Below are 18,851 nucleotides of genomic sequence, written 5' to 3' on the forward strand. Positions count from 1 at the left end.
CCTAATATGACTGACCAAATTAGTCTCTGTCCATGTCCCCATGCCCCTTCCGTGTGCCCCTGTCAACCCCATAAATCCCTCCATGATTAATGCACCATGGTCAACAGCATTACCATGACTGCATGTTGGGCACCACTCACTTCTGCAGCTTATTTGAGGTTCCCTTTTCAAATTTTCATCAACCAATCAATAAAACACATTCAATCAGTCATTTAATTTGTCACGGTCTTGATATTTGTAGTTTTGTCTTTTCAGTTTTGACCGTGTAGAACAAAATAAACCTACATGCTGAACACTGTCCATGCATAGGTTTTATGTTCTTACTATTCCTGTGTTATTCTGCATTACGTCTACACACCTGCTCTGCCAGCTGAGGCCTCCATGACACATGTTGGTCTCTCCACCAGGGTGCCTGGGCCCTGCTTGTCTCTGTGCTGGTTTGAAGCCAGACCAGACAGGTTCTGCTTGTCTCTGTGCTGGTGTGAGGCCAGACCAGACAGGTTCTGCTTGTCTCTGTGCTGGTGTGAGGCCAGACCAGACAGGTTCTGCTTGTCTCTTTGCTGGTGTGAGGCCAGACCAGAAGCCAGACCAGACAGGTCCTGCTTGTATCTGTGCTGGTGTGAAGCCAGGTTCTGCTTGGTGAGGATTCACTGAGGAGACGATAGAGAAGGAAAAGAGGAGACAGAGGGACGCACTCTGGGCCACTGTCAATTTAGCCTGCCACTTTATCCTCTCTCTGGCTCCAACTGTCTGGGCTGGCAGTGTTCATTCATTGTTTTTTTTTGGTGTTCATTCTAAAATAAATTAAGATGTACACTTTCCACGCTGCGCTTTGGTCTCATTCTGACGATGGACGTAACAGTTGTTTGATGTGTTTGGTACCATTCCATTGATTCCATTCCAGCCATTACAATGAGCCCGTCCTCCTATAGCTCCTCCCACTAGCCGCCTCTGGTGTACCATGTATGTGTGTGTGTGTGTGTGTGTGTACGTATGTGTGCACAACAAAGTATTTATGTAGTTTTGTATGTGACGAAGTGTTCAACTGCTGCTATGTGTGAAGAGTGAAATATGTTGGTGGAGTGACAGTTGCTAACATCATAGTCCCCAGGTCCAAAACTAATTTAAGGTAACACACATTATTGTATAGAGCCATGGCTACATGGAACACCCTTCCATGTAGCACTGCCCTTCGGCTGTTCTTGTCTATTATTGTTCTGCATTATGTCATGTTTTGTGTTGACCCCAGAAAGAGTAGCTGCTGCTTTTACAACAACTTATGGGGATCCTAATGAAATCCTAAATCCTAATGATCTATCATTGCATGCAATTGTGAAAATATTGCTTTACAAATCAAATAGAACATTTTGTTTAAACTAATAACACAAGGAATAAATGCACAGTGAGTAACGATAACTTGGCTATATGCACAGGGCACCAGTACCGAGACGATGTGCAGGGGTACGAGGTAGTTGAAGTAGATATGTATGTACATATAGGTAGGGATAAAGTGACTAGGCAAAGGGATAGATAAAAGACAGTAACAGCAGCTTATGTGATGAGTCAAAAGAGATTAGTACAAAAAGGGTCAATGCAGATATTCTGGTTAGGTATTGGTTAACTATTTAGCAGTCTTATAGCTTGGGGGTAGAAGCTGTTCAGGGTCCTGTTGGTTCCAGACTTGATGCATCGGCAGTAGCAGAGAGAACAGTCTATGACTTGAGTGGCTGGAGTCTTTGACAACTTTTAGGGCCTTCCTCTGGCACTAACTGGTTTAGAGCTGCGGCCTTGTGAATGTTAACCCGTTTAAAGGTCTTACTCACATCGGCTACGGAGAGCGTGATCACACAGTCGCCCGGAACAGCTGTTGTTCTCACGCATAGTTCAGTGTTACTAGCCTCGACGCGGGCATAGAAGGTATTTAGCTCATCTGGTAGGCTCACGTCACTGGACAGCTTGCAGTTGGATTTCCCTTTTTAATCTGAATAGTTTGCAAGCCCTGCCACATTTGACGAGTGTCAGAGCCATTGTAGTAGGATTCAATCTTGGTCCTGTATTGACACTTTTCCTGTTTGATGGTTAGTCGGAGGGCATAGCGGGATTTCTTATAAGTGTTCAGATTAGTGTCCCGCTCATTGAAAGCGGCAGCTCTAGCCTTTAGCTCAGTGCGGAGGTTTCCTGTAATCCATGGCTTCTGGTTGGGATATGTACGCACGGTCACTGTGGGGACGTCGTCGATGCACTTATTAATGAAGCTGGTGGCTGATGTGTTAAACTCCCCAATGCCATCGGATGAATCCCGGAACATATTCCAGTCTGTGCTAGCGAAACAGTCCTGCAGCTGATACTGACACTGATTGAGTATTTGCTTGTAAGCAAGAATCAGGAGGATAGAGTTATAGTCAGATTTGCCAAATGGAGGACAAGGAAGAGCTTTGTATTAAAGTCACCAGCCACTAAGAGTGCCGCCTTTGGGTGAGCATTTTCTTGGTTGCTTATGGCCCTATACAACTCGTTAAGTGCCGTCTTAGTGCTAGCGTCGGTTTGTGGTGGTAAATAGACAGCTACAAAAAATATAGATAAACTATATTTAATAAATAAATAGTGTGGTCTACAGATGATCATTCTAACTCAGGGAGCAGAACCTCTAGACTTCCTTAAAATTAGGCAGGGGTGTCAAATTAATTTGATGTAGGGCCTAGTCAGTGGCGGAACTAGAGTATTATACATGGGGTGGCAAAGGCAACCCCAGGGGGTCCATAGACCATGACAGAAAATGAGTGTGTAACCCTTACCTGGCATCTAAAGAGCATGAATGAATCCTATGATTGCTGATTAGAGGTAGAAGTGATAATTCACTTAACCCCGGAGTTCTTCAATGTAGCAGATAGTGTGGTCTAAAAGGGTTACTCCACTAGAATTCTTTCACATACTATGAATAGTCAGTGTCTCTACCTCAGAACTGCAGCTCAATTTCACATACACATTGGAGAGACTTGGGTCACTCTGTTGTCATTAATATATAATCTGGGTCTAAGTGTTGAACATCCAAAATATTTTCAGAAAATTAAGCTCAACCAAGGAGATAAGATAGCATTTGTGTGTTACATAAATTGCATCGTTTATTTACAAAAAAGTACATTTACATAAAAACACTGCAATTTGACATGGACTTGAAAAATAAAATAATTTTGGTGGCCATCAAAATTACAAATTTACAGTATCACATTTATGCTCATATATATTATGTTAACTAATAGCAAAGAAAAGTTTTGGAATTGGCCTAATCAAAACCAAATTAAATCTGTGTGACATGATAACCTTTGTATTTGTAATTTTAGAATGTCAGTGTATTAGTTAGTACACAGTGCAGGTTTTAATCATGACCAGAAGGACCGCCTAAGTGCCAAATTATCCTAGGTAGATTTAAAACAGCATAATTCTGTGGTTCTGGTGAGAACTGGCAAAATGTTTCACAAACTCATCCATGTTGAGGGAGCGTGCCCTCCTTGACTCAACACTGAGAATTCCGAGGTGACTTAACCTGTCATCAACCATTGTTGTCCTAAGGTGGGTTTTAATCAGTTTTAAAGCTGAGAAGCTTCTCTCGTAAGACACACTGCTGACTGGTGTAACAACAGAAATCTTACGAAGTTGAAATAGTTCATGAAAGACCTCTTTATAAGGTTCTAGAAACACAACAAAGTCAAGGAGAGTAGACGGTCTCCTCAACCTCTTTCCATAGTTCTCCAAAGTAACCCTCACCTCTGTAGTCCTGTAATGTGTCTGTAAGGGCACCTACTAGGTCCACAGCCCTTGCTAGGTCAAGAGAGCTTGATTGGAGCATGTCAGAAAGACATTTGGCATCACCAAGCACTTAACAAAAGGTAACCAAAAGCCCTATGAAATGTAAATCTATCTGAAAAAGAAAGCCCCTTGCCTGTGATATCCTGTAGCACTCTCAGAACTGCTGGAAGCCTGTCCCTCAGATTACGGCATGCCATGTATCTGCATGCCCACCTTACATCCGTAAGTCTCTGTAGTTCCCTGGGCTGCTGCTGTGGATACAGCTCCTTCTGAACTGCAAGCCACTTGAGATGAACGTACGAGCCAGATACAAAGTTATAAAGCTTCTGCAGGAGAGCAAAAAAGTGAACTGCCTCAGGCACTGATTTTACAGCATCGACAAGAACCAAATTCAAACAATGTGCTTTACAGTGCACATCAAATACAAATCTTGCACTGTTTTTAATCCGTGCAGACACACCAGAATGCTTTCCGCTCATGACAGATGCACCGTCATAGCCTTGCCCCACAAGATTATTTCTGTAGTCCAGACCATATTTTTCAAGGAAATCAACTATCATTTCTGTGAGTCCTGCTGCATCTAAGCTTTCAGCTGACTGAAATTGTAAAAAGCTTTCGTGGATGGCCCCATTGTAATAGTACCTCACAGGTAAAGACATTTGTTATTTTTTCCTTAAATCTTTAGTTTCATCTGCAATTATACTAAATACTTCACTTTCTTTTACTTCTCTTATTATTTAACTTTGTACCATCTCAGCTAAACCCTCAAGAACTTTGTTCTGGATTTGGTGGCTTGTGTACTTAGCATTGCCACATGCATTCATCCTTTTCTCTATGAGAAGGTCATGCTTTGCTATTTCTTCTAAGATTGTCAAAACATTACCCTTGTTGTGAGAGTCATCAGACTCTCGATGACCTCTCTGCTCTATATTTTGAGTTAATGTAAGTACTGCTGTTGAAAGCCCTTTTCCTAGTACCATGCTGATTTCTGGGAAATGTTTTCAAACACGGCTATACAGGACCCTCTTCTCTGGATCTTGAAATGTCTGAAATGCACGTTAAATAATGTGTCATATCTCTATGGAAATGTATAAATAAGGGATCCACAAGATTAGATACTAACAGCTGCTAACTAAAATGTGTAGTTTAAAGTATAGGCCTGGCCTACCATTGGGTCCTTTTGGAACAGCATATCTGGTGCTTGATGCAGTTGGGAGGGTCTCGATGACATCTACTGGCAGCTCTGGCTCACTGTCGTGCTCAGAGGTCTCTGTGTCATCCCTTGATACATCTATTACATTAAAATAACACAAGAACCATTAGTGTATAATCACAATAAAAATGTCACAGCCATCAAAACAAGAACACACATGAATCATCAACCAACATTTTAAAGTGAGGCTTAATCTGACAAAATCATCTATTACAAGCTGAAGCTAAACTTAAAATCTGAACTGACCTGGTGGTGGTAGACTGGGTCCTTGTGAAGTCTGACCACACGGACTCTGACTAGCCTCAGGTAGGGAGCTGCTCTGGGGTCCAGTGGTGATGCAAGGGCTGGTGTCTGTTTGCACCTGATCTGCCTGTTTGTGCTTCTTTAATAAGAAGTCTGATCTCTCCCTTTTCATGTTTAATTGACCCGATGCAAAAATAAATCAGTCTATGGTTGCATCGAAGCATCCAATTACCCACATTTTAGTCCAATCTCAAATCACCATTATCATAACTGTGCCTAAAAATCGCCGAGGTAAAGAGTTTCAGGTTGGATATTCGTGTCACGCCCTGACCTTAGATATCCTTTTTATGTCTCTATTTTGGTTTGGTCAGGGCGTGAGTTAGGGTGGGCATTCTATGTTTTGTGTTCTATGTTTTCTCTTTCTGTGGGTTTGGCCGGGTGTGGTTCTCAATCAGAGGCAGCTGTCTATCGTTGTCTCTGAGAACCATACTTAGGTAGCCTTTTCCCACCTGTGTTTTGTGTTGCTGCACCTGACAGGACTGTTTAGTTTCGTTCATTCTCTTTGTTATTTTGTTTAGTGTTCTGTTTTAATAAATTAACATGAACACTTACCACGCTGCGCTTTGGTCCGATGATTCCTCATCTTTAGACGACGAACGTTACAATTCGCCTGTAGTTCACCAACAGCAGTTAGGAATGGTCAGCATAGTGACAAATCAAATGTTTCTAATTTCAATAGCTCTTCAACCATTACTCCTAAAACCTTCAACCCTGGTTGTAGCTAACCCGATGGCATAGACACACATTGAACACACTTTTTTTGTCGATTTTTGACCCCCCCCCTACCCTTCTATATTACACACACTTTAGTTTGTCCATTTTCATCTCAAAAGATTTTACATACATTTTTCCAAATTTACAATTTCAATAGCTCCTTGGTCATGTGACCTGCTGATCATACAGGTGCAATGATCTGTGAGCTGCTCTGATAGCTGATGCTTAAAGATAGTGAGGGAGATATGAGTCTCCAGCTTCAGTGATTTTTGCAATTCATTCCAGTCATTAGCCGCAGAGAACTGGAAGGAAAGGCGGCCAAATTAGGAATTGGCTTTGGGGGCGACCAGTGAAATATACCTGCTGGAGCGCGTGCTATGGGTGGGTGCTGCTATGGTGACTAGTGAGCTGAGATAAGGCGGGGCTTTACCTAGCAAGGATTTATAGATGACCTGGAGCCAGTGGGTTTGGCAACGAATATGAAGCCAGGGCCAGCCAACAAGAGCATACCGGTCTCAGTGGTGGGTAGTATATGGGGCTTTGGTGACGAAACGGATGGCACTGTGATAGACTGCATCCAATTTGCTGAGTAGAGTGTTGGAGGCTATTTTGTAAATGACATCACCGAAGTCAAGGACCGGTAGGATAGTCAGTTTTACGAGGGTGTTTGGTAGCATGAGTGAAGGATGCTTTGTTGCGAAATAGGAAGCCGATTGGAGATGCTTAATATGAGTCTGGATGGAGAGTTTACAGTCTAACCAGACACCTAGGTATTTGTAGTTGTCCACATATTCTAAGTCAGAACCGTTAAGAGTAGTGATGCTGGACGGGCGGGCAGCAATCGGTTGAAGAGCATGGATTTAGTTTTACTTGCATTTAAGAGCAGTTGGAGGCCACGGAAGGAGAGTTGTATGGCATTGATGCTCATCTGGAGGTTAGTTAACAGTGTCCAAAGAAGGGCCAGAAGTATACAGAATGGTGTTGTCTGCGTAGAGGGGGATCAATCGTGGATTGTACGCAAACGTGAGGGACTTCAGAGCCTGAAGCCATCTGTGCTTTGCTCTCGTCGGCAGGGCTCGGATCATGTTTCTGTTATGATTTTTATGAATAATGACTAAATGATGTATACATTTAACGTAGAACTATAACTAACAGAATTATACCCTGTCACTGTATGATTGTATGAAATCGATTATAATCCTAAATCTATAAATCTGATGTGTGTAGTTTTAGTCAGAATTAGAACAAGGACTTTTAGTTCGTTTTTAGTATGTAAGCAGGGTGCAAGTGTGAAACAAATTATAAGAGGCGCTATCGACAGACAAGCTGTACTACTGTGTTCCTTTCAGGACATTCTGTCCCCACCCAGGGAGGGGAGAGACCTTGGGATTGTAGTAGATTGTATAACAGGTGGCAGACAATGTATGAGAAGCAGAAGACTTGTGAAGTATATTGTCATTGTCTTAGAGGAGGAGGGACAGTTATGACGAAATGAGAGGTATATAAACCAATGTACATGTAAGGATGGGCAGAGCTCTCGTAAATAAACATGCTGACTATGGTAGACTGGCCTCTGTCTGTTTAATTTTAATAAGAACCTTACATATTCTTAGTAACAGACAGAGTATTTTAATTGAAGTTCAGTTTATGAACATTGAGAACAAAATTCTCATGACAGTTTCCCAACGTCCTATTCATCCTTTCGCAGGAACCGTTCCCCATCAGATGGTACGGCGTGGTGTGAGACTTCTGAACACCTGCAACACTGAATAGTTCGGCTATTAAAACGCTCTCAAAGTTGGTTCCCTGGTCTGAGTGTATACGGCGAAGCATCCCGTAGACACCGAAATAGTTGTTCCACAACTGATGAGCTACTTACTTAGCAGACTGGTTCGGACACAAGAAGGCATGAGCCAATTTGGTAAAGTGGTCAGTAACAACGAGCACATCCAAAGACTTCTTTGAAGAATATTCTGCAGACTAAAAGTCTATGCACACTAGTTCAAGAGGCTCAGTTGTTATGCTCTCAAGAGGAGCTCTTACTTCCGGATCAGGAGTCTTGCTCACTACGCATCTCCTGCAGCACTTCACATATGCCTTTACCTCTCTCTCTCCAGGCCATGCCAGAAGAACCTCTGTCTTGTCAGGTAGACTGTTCTCTGTTGGCCCTGGTGGCCAGCTTCATCATGGACACACTTCAACACCATTGCTTTCATGGAAGCTGGAACCACATACAGATACGTTTTCCTCTTTGTAACCACATTCTTCGAAATACGATACAGTACACCCATCTTCAGGTCAACTTGTCCCAACTTCTGAGAAGACACAAAACCTCAACACTCTCATGGGCACATTCTCTCCGGGATGGTCTTCTCCCCCTCTCCACAAAGAAGATCACTCTGCTGATCACGGTGTCATCACACTGCTTACTCATCAGTAGTTCGTGTGGCAGAACATCAACATCGGTCTGCTCTGATGGCATAACAGCCTGTGGAAGCTGTGGCAACAGCAGTGCATGTGAGCCCACTTCACCCACCCAGCACCTGTGTGAATGAAGAACAGCTGCAACTTCATGTCTTGATAAAGCACCAGATGAGGGGTCAATAATAGCCTGGCAGCTAATCACCACTTCGTTGGAGTCAGAGGCTTTGTCAAAGGGGTGGCTGCACCAGCGAAACACATCTTGCACTCTGTCTGTGCGCACAGCGTTAGCTTCAGCTAGTAAGGTCTCGTACGGGAACCTTGTCAGGCGATGGAGTGCACTGGGTCGTACGAAGGGCTCTCTGCTCAAAGCATCTGCAACAACATTTATTTTTCCAGGGATGTACTTGACGTCAAACTCGTACGGTGCCAGCTTGGCGACCCATCTCTGTTCACAAGCATCAAGCTTTGCTTTGGTCAGAATGTATGTCAAGGGATTATTATCCGTCCATACCGTGAACTGCTGTCCCCGTAGCCAGTTTTGGAACTTGTCACAGATAGCCCATTTCATGGCAAAGAACTCGAGCCTGTGCGCAGGATACCTCGACTGCGCATAACTGAGGGACTTGCTCGCGAAGCTATAGGTCTCGCTGTAGCTCCCTGTTCCTGCACCTGGGACAGCACAGCACCTAAGCCGTTGCTGGACGCATCGACCGAGAGTAGAAAGGGTTTGTCGAAGTTGGGGTGGGCCAACAAAACCCTGTCCAGTAAGGCTTGCTTTAGCAGGAATAAGGCCTGTCTGCATTCTGTTGTCCAGTCGGCAGCCGTCAACTTCCTGACAGGTGAGCGTCGCTTCTTTTTCCAGCGTGGAGCCTTGTGTCCAGTAGTCAATCCAAAGAGAGGCTTTGCAATGGTCGAGCAACCTTCAATGAACTGTTGATAATACACCACCATCCCAAGGAATGACCTCAATTTCTTCTGAGATGGAATGTCAGTGCCATCTTCCATCAGATCAGCTTCTGTTACTCCTGTAATGGCCCTCACCTTCTCAGGGTCTGTAGCTACACCATCCGCACTAATGATATGCCCCAGAAACTTCACAGACCTCTGCAGAAAGTTACACTTTTTTGGCGCCAACTTCAGGTTGTGAGCCTTGAGGCGCTCAAAAACCATCTCCAGACGTTGTATAGCCAGATCTTCAGTGAGCGCATAGACCAAGACATCGTCAAGGTAACACAGCAGGCTAAGAAAGTTACATATGCGTGTATTACTAGCACAGATGTAAACATAATGTTAAGCTAAATTGGGAACCGAGCTCTCTTATTTGATTAACTGTCTGTTAATGGAGCCAAAGGTCTAACATTAACTTTACACAGCGACTCAACTTTCGTAAAAGTTGTTCAGGAAACCTAAACCTGATGCTAAACCTTAAAACTTACTTCAAATATGATGCTTTCGCCAATCGTGAAAAGAGCTCGTGGAGCTGTGGAACTATTCTCACTTCTTCTTCTGTATCTCGCAACCAACTTTAATATTCTCTCGTCCTCGATTTGAAAACGTCAAAACAAATGCTTCTTTCAACAAGAGGTGAAATGAGATGTCAATCAGCATCAAACTGCCAGTAGCAAATAAAATTTTGGCCAATCAGATGGCAGGGGTGTCCAGTGCCACCCCGGATACCCCTCTGGCCCTTCCTCTGGGCCTAGTGTCTGCAGGATTTTTTTTTCCAATTAATTAGTGACCTTAATTCATCAATAAAGTACAAGGGAGGAGTGAAAACCCACAGCCACCCGGCCCTCCATGGAATGAGTTTGACACCTGTGATATTAGAGATCACGGACCAGTTGTTGCTAACAAAGAGACACCCCCTCTCTGAGCTTCCCTGACGCAGCCATACTGTCCTACCGATGTATAGAAAACCAGTTAGATTTATATTTATAATATCCTTGTTCAGCCACTACTCTGAGAAACATAGAATATTAAAGTTCTTCAGATCACGTTGATAGGATAGTCTCAAACGGAGCTCATCCAGTTGATTCTCCAGTGATTGCACGTTTGCCAATAGAACAGAAGGTAAAGGCGAATTATCAACTCTCCGACTTGCTCTCGTCAGGTATTCCGCACGTCGGCCTCTATAGCGCTATCTCCTCCTTCGATTGTCAGGGATTTGGGTCTGGTCCGCGATAGTCAATATGTCTTTCGCCTCTGGCTCATTGAAGTAGAAGTCCTTGTCCAAATTGAGGTTAGTGATAGCTGTTCTGATGTTCAGAATCTCTTTTCGGTCCTAGGAAATGATCAGCACAAAAAAAATACATAAAATAGCACAATTGGTCAGTACGACCGCCAACGACCAGCTTGTTGCTTATTGAAAGTAAAGCACGAGTAACAGGTGTCACTGTGCATGCGTAACAGTTAGCGCTAATGGGCGTGATCCCGAATACTCTGCTTCGCAAACTCATGTGACCTCTGTCTTGAAAATGTTTTTGTCAACTACGCTACCGAAAATCTAGCAATTTGATAGCGCATGTGTAAACATTTCAAGCTGGGGAGTAAGGATACAAATCCAACTCCGTTACACATGCACTGAGGGATAATACATTGGCTTCTTACATAGGCTACTTTTGAGGAAAGCCTAGAAGGTTAGAGGGTAGAACCTGGAAGAGGCTGAAAGAGCAGAGAACTCCCCTAGAAGCGATGATGGCTGTACTACATGAAACATAGAATATGAGACAGGAAGTTAACGCTGGGCTACAGTGACACCTTCTTTGGAATCCACACATGGTTTGACCTCTGAGCGGCCAGTGTCAAACATGTATACCTATGTAGAAAAAGCGTGTTAGCAGTTTGCAGACCCTACAAATAGATCCAGCCTTTGAAATGGGACACCATCAACATATGTGACTATGTTGCATTTGTTGCAAAGTGGAATAGACTGAAGTGGCGTTCTAAAGACTAGGCAGAGAAGTGGGGGTTGGTGTTGTATAGGTAAGGTCTCACTGTCTGAATTTCAGATGCCTTCTAAGATATTGGGTAGCATTGTAGTACCATGTACAACTAGATCGTATAGATATTTGCAAAGCACTACAATGTGTTTAACATTCAATTTCACATAGAGGTGTCAAAGCCTCACCACAGTACAGCAGCTTCCCATTACCATCACTATTTGAATACTTTCACACATTACAGAATCAAAATAACCTTGGCAGATTATGTGTGGATTGCTGTTGCTATTCAAAAACATGTTTAAATGTTAGTGAATGGCAATGGAAAGCATCTCAGGGCCCTATATTAAAAAATGTATGTACGAAATGTGTACTGTACACGTGACTTGTACATAATGTATATATGACTCATACACATTATTTAATATTCTGGTTGAGTTGAGGAATATCATGTCATTGTCGTGCTGTCGGCACCAGAGTTTACCAGCCATGGTCAAAATTAGCAGCAAGCTAGGAGCCTGCTATCAAGAATTTCTCACGACCCCACTCCACACCAAATCTAATGACACAACCTTAAAGTCTATACATTTAGATTTTTACATCAACAAATAACCTTTAAATTCATTACTTATCAAAATGAAAAGAAACCAATAAATACATTTACTCACTTACATTTATTTTCAAATGATCTTTCTCAAAAACGTTTGTATATTGTCAAATACAACGATCTGTACCCCCCCAAAAAATCATACAAAAATTACATTAAATTGGCGACCCCACTGCAGTTCCCCTCCACTAGGGGTCGGGACCCCGACTTTGAATACCTCTGTCCTAGATACTTCTTGGTAGCCTAGATCTAAAAGGATCAAATAGGTATGGCAACAATATATGGCAACATCAGAATGTGTCAAAGGGAATGGGGGTTGCTAAACTACAGGTTTACAGTGCAGTTGAAAAGTATTCAGACCCCTTGACTTTTTCCACATTTTGTTATGTTACAGCCATATTCTAAAATTGATTAAATCGTTTTTTTCCCTCATCAATCTATACTCAATACCCCATAATGACAAAGCAAAAACAGGTTTTTAACAAGTTTTGCAAATTAAAAAATATATATTAAACTGAAATATCACATAAGTATTCAGACCCTTTACTCAGTACTTTGTTGAAGCACCTTTGGTAGCGATTGCAGCCTCTGGTCTTCTTGGTTATGACACTACAGGCTTGGCACACCTGTATTTGGGGAGTTTCTCCCATTCTTCTCTGCAGATCCTCTCAAGCTCCGTCAGGTTGGATGGGGAGCGTCGCTGCACAGCTATTTTCAGGTCTCTCCAGAGATGTTCGATGGGGTTCAAGTTCGGGCTCTGGCTGGGCCCCTCAAGGACATTCAAGACTTGTCCTGAAGCCACTCCTGCGTTGTCTTGGCTGTGTGCTTAGGGTCGTTGTCCTGTTGGAGGAAGGTGAACCTTCGGCCCAGTCTGAGGTCCTGAGCTCTCTGGATCATGTTTTCATCAAGGACCTCTCTGTACATTGCTCTGTTCACCTTTCCCTTGATCCCGACTAGTCTCCCAGTCCCTGCTGTTGATAAACAGAGGTGGTTGAGTGCTGCAGAGATGGTTGTCCTTCTGGAAGGTTCTCCCATCTCCACAAAGGAACTCTGGAGCTTTGTCAGAGTGACCATCGGGTTCTTGGCCACCTCCCTGACCAAGGCCTTTCTCCCCTGATTGCTCAGTTTGGCCGGGCGGCCAGCTCTAGGAAGACTCTTGGTGGTTCCAAACTTCTTCCATTTAAAAATCATGTAGGCCACTGTGTTCTTAGGGACCTTCAATGCTGCAGAAATGTTTTGGTACCCTTCCCCAGATCTGTGCCTTGACACAATCCTGTCTCGGAGTTCTACCAACAATTCTTTCGACCTCATGGCTTGGTTTTTGCTCTTACATGCACTTTCCACTGTGAGACCTTATATAGACAGGTGTTTGCTTTTCCAAATCATGTCCAATCAATTGAATTTACCACCGGTGGAGTCCAATCAAGTTGTAGAAACATCTCAAGGATGATCAATGGAAACAGAATGCACCTGAGCTCAATTTCCAGTCTCATAGCAAAGGGTCTGAATACTTATGTCAATAAGTTATTTTCATTTGTTTTTTTTGCTCGGTCATTATGGGGTATTGTGTGTAGATTCATGAAAAAAAAGGTTTTATAAATTTTAGAATAATGCTGTAACATAACAAAATGTGGAAAAAGTCAAGGGGTCTGAATACTTTCCGAATGCACTGTATATGTGACTGGTCCAAGGGTGATTGAGAAAGTACACATTGCAATGTATTAATAGGATAACATATTATTCATCCACAGAGTCAAGCACTTACACTACCGGTCAAAAGTTTTAGAACACCTACTCATTCAAGGGTTTTTCTTTATGTTTTGTATTTTTACTATTTTCATTGTCCTGTTTTTCAACAGGACAATGACCCAACACACCTCCAGGTTGTGTAAGGGCTATTTGACCAAGAAGGAGAGTGATGGAGTGCTGCATCAGATGACCTGGCCTCCACAATCACCTGACCTCAACCCAATTGAGAATGTTTGGGATGAGTTGGACCGCGGAGTGAAGGAAAAGCAGCCAACGTGTTCAGCAAATGTGGGAAGTCCTTCAAGACTGTTGGAAAAGCATTCCAGGTGAAGCTGGTCGAGGGAATGCCAAGAGTGTGCAAAGCTGTCATCAAGGCAAAGGGTGGCTATTTAGAAGAATCTCAAATATAAAATATATTTTGAGTTGTTGAGCACTTTTTTTGGTTACTACATGATTCCATATGTGCTATTTCATAGTTTGTATGTCTTCACTAGTATTCTACAATGTAGAAAATAGTACAAATAAAGAAAAACCCTGGAATGAGTAGGTGTGTCAAAACTTTTGACTGGTACTGTATATTTTTCAGGTTTTTGGAAATTCTCCCGCAACTCCATTTTCATATCAGGCGACCCCTAGTTTGGGAACCGCTATTATAATATATATTGTTTTGTACAGGCCCTATATGTTTTTTCTCTCAGGATTTTGGAAATTCTCTGAGACCCCATTTTAATATTAGGCGACCCCTACTTTGGGAACTGCTGATGTACATAATATTTTTTTATATAACCTTTATTTAACTAGGCAAGTCAGTTAATTAAGAACAAATCCTTATTTACAAAGACGGCCTACCCCGGCCAAACCCTAACCCGGACGACGCTGGGACAATTGTGCGCCTCCCTATGGGACTCCCGATCACGGTCTGTTATGATACAGCCCGGGATTGAACCAGGGTCTGTAGTGACGCCTCAGACCGCTGCGCCACTCGGGAGCTGTTGTTGATGTAATTTGAGAAGAGTGTAGGGCCTAGGATCAAGCCTTGGGTTACTCCCTTGGTGACAGGCAGTGGCTGAGACAGCAGATGATCTGACTTGATACAGATCTGACTTGATATAGACAGAAAGACAGACAGACTGACAGCTGAGTCGATGCAATTTAATCAGCCAATCTGGCACTGGTGGACGGAGAACATTACACTGTGGCACTAAACTTAGCCCCTCCAGCACAAGTGACTGAACTGGCTCTGGTTTCAATGGATGCAATTTCATCACCAGACACACAACACACCCAAACGGAGAGTCATTATTTTAATGGACCTGTTTCCAAATATATATTTTGTTTACTGTTTATACACTACCGGTCAAAAGTTTTAGAACACCTATTCATTCAAGGGTTTTTCTTTATTTTTACTATTTTCTACATTGTAGAATAGTAGTGAAGACATCAAAACTATGAAATAACAAATGGAATCATGTAGTAACGAAAATAAAGTGATACATTTTTATATATTTTATATTTGAGATTCTTCAAATAGCCACCCTTTGCCTTGATGGCAGCTTTGCACACTCTTGGCATTCTCTCAACCAGCTTCACCTGGAATGCTTTTCCAACAGTCTTGAAGGAGTTCCCACATGCTGAGCACTTGTATGTTGCTTTTCCTTCACTCTGCGGTCCGACTCATCCCAAACCATTTAAATTGGGTTGAGGTCTGGGGATTGTAGAGGCCAGGTCATCTGATGCAGCACTCCATCACTCTCCTTCTTGGTCAAATAGCCCTTACACAGCCTGGAGGTGTGTTGAGTCATTGTCCTGTTGGAAAACAAATTATAGTCCCACTTTGCCCAAACCAGATGGGATGGTGTATCGCTGCAGAATGCTGTGGTAGCCATGCTGGTTAAGTGTGCCTTGAATTCTAAATAAATCACAGACAGTGTCACCAGCAAAGCACCCTCACACCATAACACCTCCTCCTCCATGTTTTACGGTGGGAAATACACATGCGGAGATCATCCGTTCACACACACAGCGTCTCCCAAAGACACGGCGGTTGGAACCAAAAGTCTACAAATTGGACTCTAGACCAAAGGACAAATTTCCACTGATCTAATGTCCATTGCAAGTATTTTCTTCTTATTGGTGTCCCACTCCAATTTGCATACCGCCCAAACAGATCCACAGATGATGCAATCTCTATTGCACTCCACACTGCCCTTTCCCCACCTGGACAAAAGGAACACCTATGTGAGAATGCTATTCATTACCTACAGCTCAGGGTTCAACACCATACTACCCTCAAAGCTCATCACTAAGCTAAGGACCCTGGGACTAAACACCACCCTCTGCAACTGGATCCTAGACTTCCTGACGGTCTGCCCCCAACTCTGTGAAGCATTTATTTGGGCTGTAATTTCTGAGGCTGGTAACTCTAATGAACTTATCCTCTGCAGCAGAGGTAACTCTGGGTCATCCATTCCTGTGGCGGTCTTCATGAGAGACAGTTTCATCATAGCGATTGATGGTTTTTGCGACTGCACTTAAAGAAACTTTCAAAGTTCTTGTCTTAAAGTATTAGAAAATAGTAAAAATAAAGAAAAACCCTGGAATGAGTGGCCAAACTTTTGACTGGTACTGTATATACACTGAAACTCACATCAATACCTTTGTCAGATAACACTGTTAAACGAAGAATGTATGCTATTGCTAGCAATCGAGAAAACTGACTGAATGACTCAAACTCCTCTGCTTATGCTCCCCAAATGGACGTAGTCTGTGAGGGCCGAGATTCCCATGCATTGAATTTTGTTCGCTATACATGTCGGAGGATGCTCTTTCACGTGGATATATTGTTCTGTCTCACGATTCCTGAGCATGAAACGGCAAATGGGATATTCAGTGTGCTACGTGGCTATATTGACGAAAAATGGTGGGCTTTTGCACAGATGGCTCCATCTATCATGGGACGGCGGGCAGGCCAAAGGAACTCAAAGTGAATACCCTGCCGTCTCCCTCTGAGTATTAAATGCTGAGTTCAAAACAACTGAGAACTCGGAACTGGGAACTGGGAAATCTCAAATTCCGACTTCAGTGCGTTCAAGACAGCTGGGACGTTGTAAAGAAATGAGCTTTGACTGGGAAAAATAGTTTTGAACGGTCATCCAACTTGGAATTCCAACTCGGGAACTCTGGCATCTTTCTGGAGCTCTGACTTTCCGACCTAATGATCACTGGTGTCATGATTTGACCTCGTATTTTCCTGAGTTCCCAGTTGTCTAGAAAGCACCATAAAACTCATGGTAGGCTACCCTTCACCAGCTCATGTATGTGTGAAGCTGGATTCATGGTTTTGTCTGCAATAAAAACAAATATCGATACAGGTTAGATGTGAAAGCAGAGATGATGTGCTCACTCTGGTGGTGAGATAAGAGACATTATGTCAGACTAATTTGCAATTGACTGCTCCACATTAAAAGTATGTGATGGTTAATTGAGAAGACAATCAGAAATACTGCTAGAAGGTTTTTCAATTGACTGCCATAGCCCCAAATAAAAAAGTAAACATTGGCTGTTAATTACATACTTTTTAAATTACATATGATTGGGAACCCCTGATGTACATGCTACAGTGTGTCCACTATGTTAGCCTGTTCATGTACACTTGTTTACATTCATGTTCCATTTCTCAGGGTCACCAATTATTTGTTTCATTGCTTACTTACTTTACATGTTGCCACGAAGACATTGCATAATGCCCACCTCCAAACACACACTAACCTCCATACACTGACTGATACGCAGTTATCCAACTGTCCTATGATTCCCCCCTCTCAGGCATGACCAGTATGCACAGAGACAGCTGTCCAGTGGGCGTCAGTTGGTGTAACGTTCGCTTGTACCATTTGCCAAACCCCCTGGACACAGACGCATTGATCACATTCCCTGCGATTAACACGGGCTTTCCACAAACCCATATCTTCTGGAGCCTTAAGCCCCACTGCAAACAATGAGCCATGGGAAAACACACACACACAATGTCCTCTTCCAATATTGAATGGACCTTCCACTCTGCAGGACTACATGGACGCTGGCTCGCGTTATTATATAAAGGAATGACGGGATATCATGGCATAAACCAGGACAGTTCAAACCACTGACATTTGGGAAATAATTTGATAAGCATCATTATATATTCTTTTTAATATTGACATCACACTAGAAAGGGAGGGTGCACTTTATTACATTGCCAGAGATATAAATGTAGAATAATATTGTATTGTTATTAACCTCACATTTTATATTATATGAATTACATCTCGCTTTTTTTGTGTTTTTTGTTGTTGTACATACTGGGTCTGGCTCAAAGGGAACAGGATTGCCTTTGCAGACCTAAATAAGATTGAAATCACAAAAGTGTCAAAAATGAGGCCAACTGGCAAACATATTGCCACAGATGGACAAACAAATAAACATTCTGGTCCACGCCACTGAATTTTGAATTGGGTGCAGAGTGCACTGCAGGATCACTGATGCTGCTAAGCAGGTGACCTGATCTGGCCCCTGAGCAGTGTTCACCTAAGACATGATCATCATGGACTTCAGGAAACAGCAGAGGGAGCACCCCCCTATCCACATCGACAGGACTGCAGTGGAGAAGGTGGACATTTTTAAGTTCCTCTGCGTACGCATCACGGACAAACTGAAATGGTCCACCCACGCAGACAGTGTGGTGTAGAAGGCGCAACAGTGCATCTTCAACCTCAGGAGGCTGAATAAATGTGGCTTGTCACCTAAAACCCTCACAAACTTTTACAGGTGCGCAATTGACAGCATCTTGTCGGGCTGTATCATGGCCTGGTACGCCAAATGCACCGCCCACAACCGCAGGGCTCTCCAGAGGGTGGTGCGATCTGCACAACGCATCACCGGGGGCAAACTACCTGAACTCCAGGACACCTACAGCACCCGATGTCACAGGAAGGCCAAAAAGAGCATCAAGGACATCAACCACCCGAACCACTGCCTGTTCACCCCGCTACTATCCAGAAGGCGAGGTCAGTACAGGTGCATCAAAGCTGGGACCGAGAGACTGAAAAACAGCTTC

The sequence above is a fragment of the Salvelinus fontinalis genome, chromosome 33 (genome assembly GCF_029448725.1).
Source record: "Salvelinus fontinalis isolate EN_2023a chromosome 33, ASM2944872v1, whole genome shotgun sequence".
Taxonomy (NCBI): Eukaryota; Metazoa; Chordata; class Actinopteri; order Salmoniformes; family Salmonidae; genus Salvelinus; species Salvelinus fontinalis.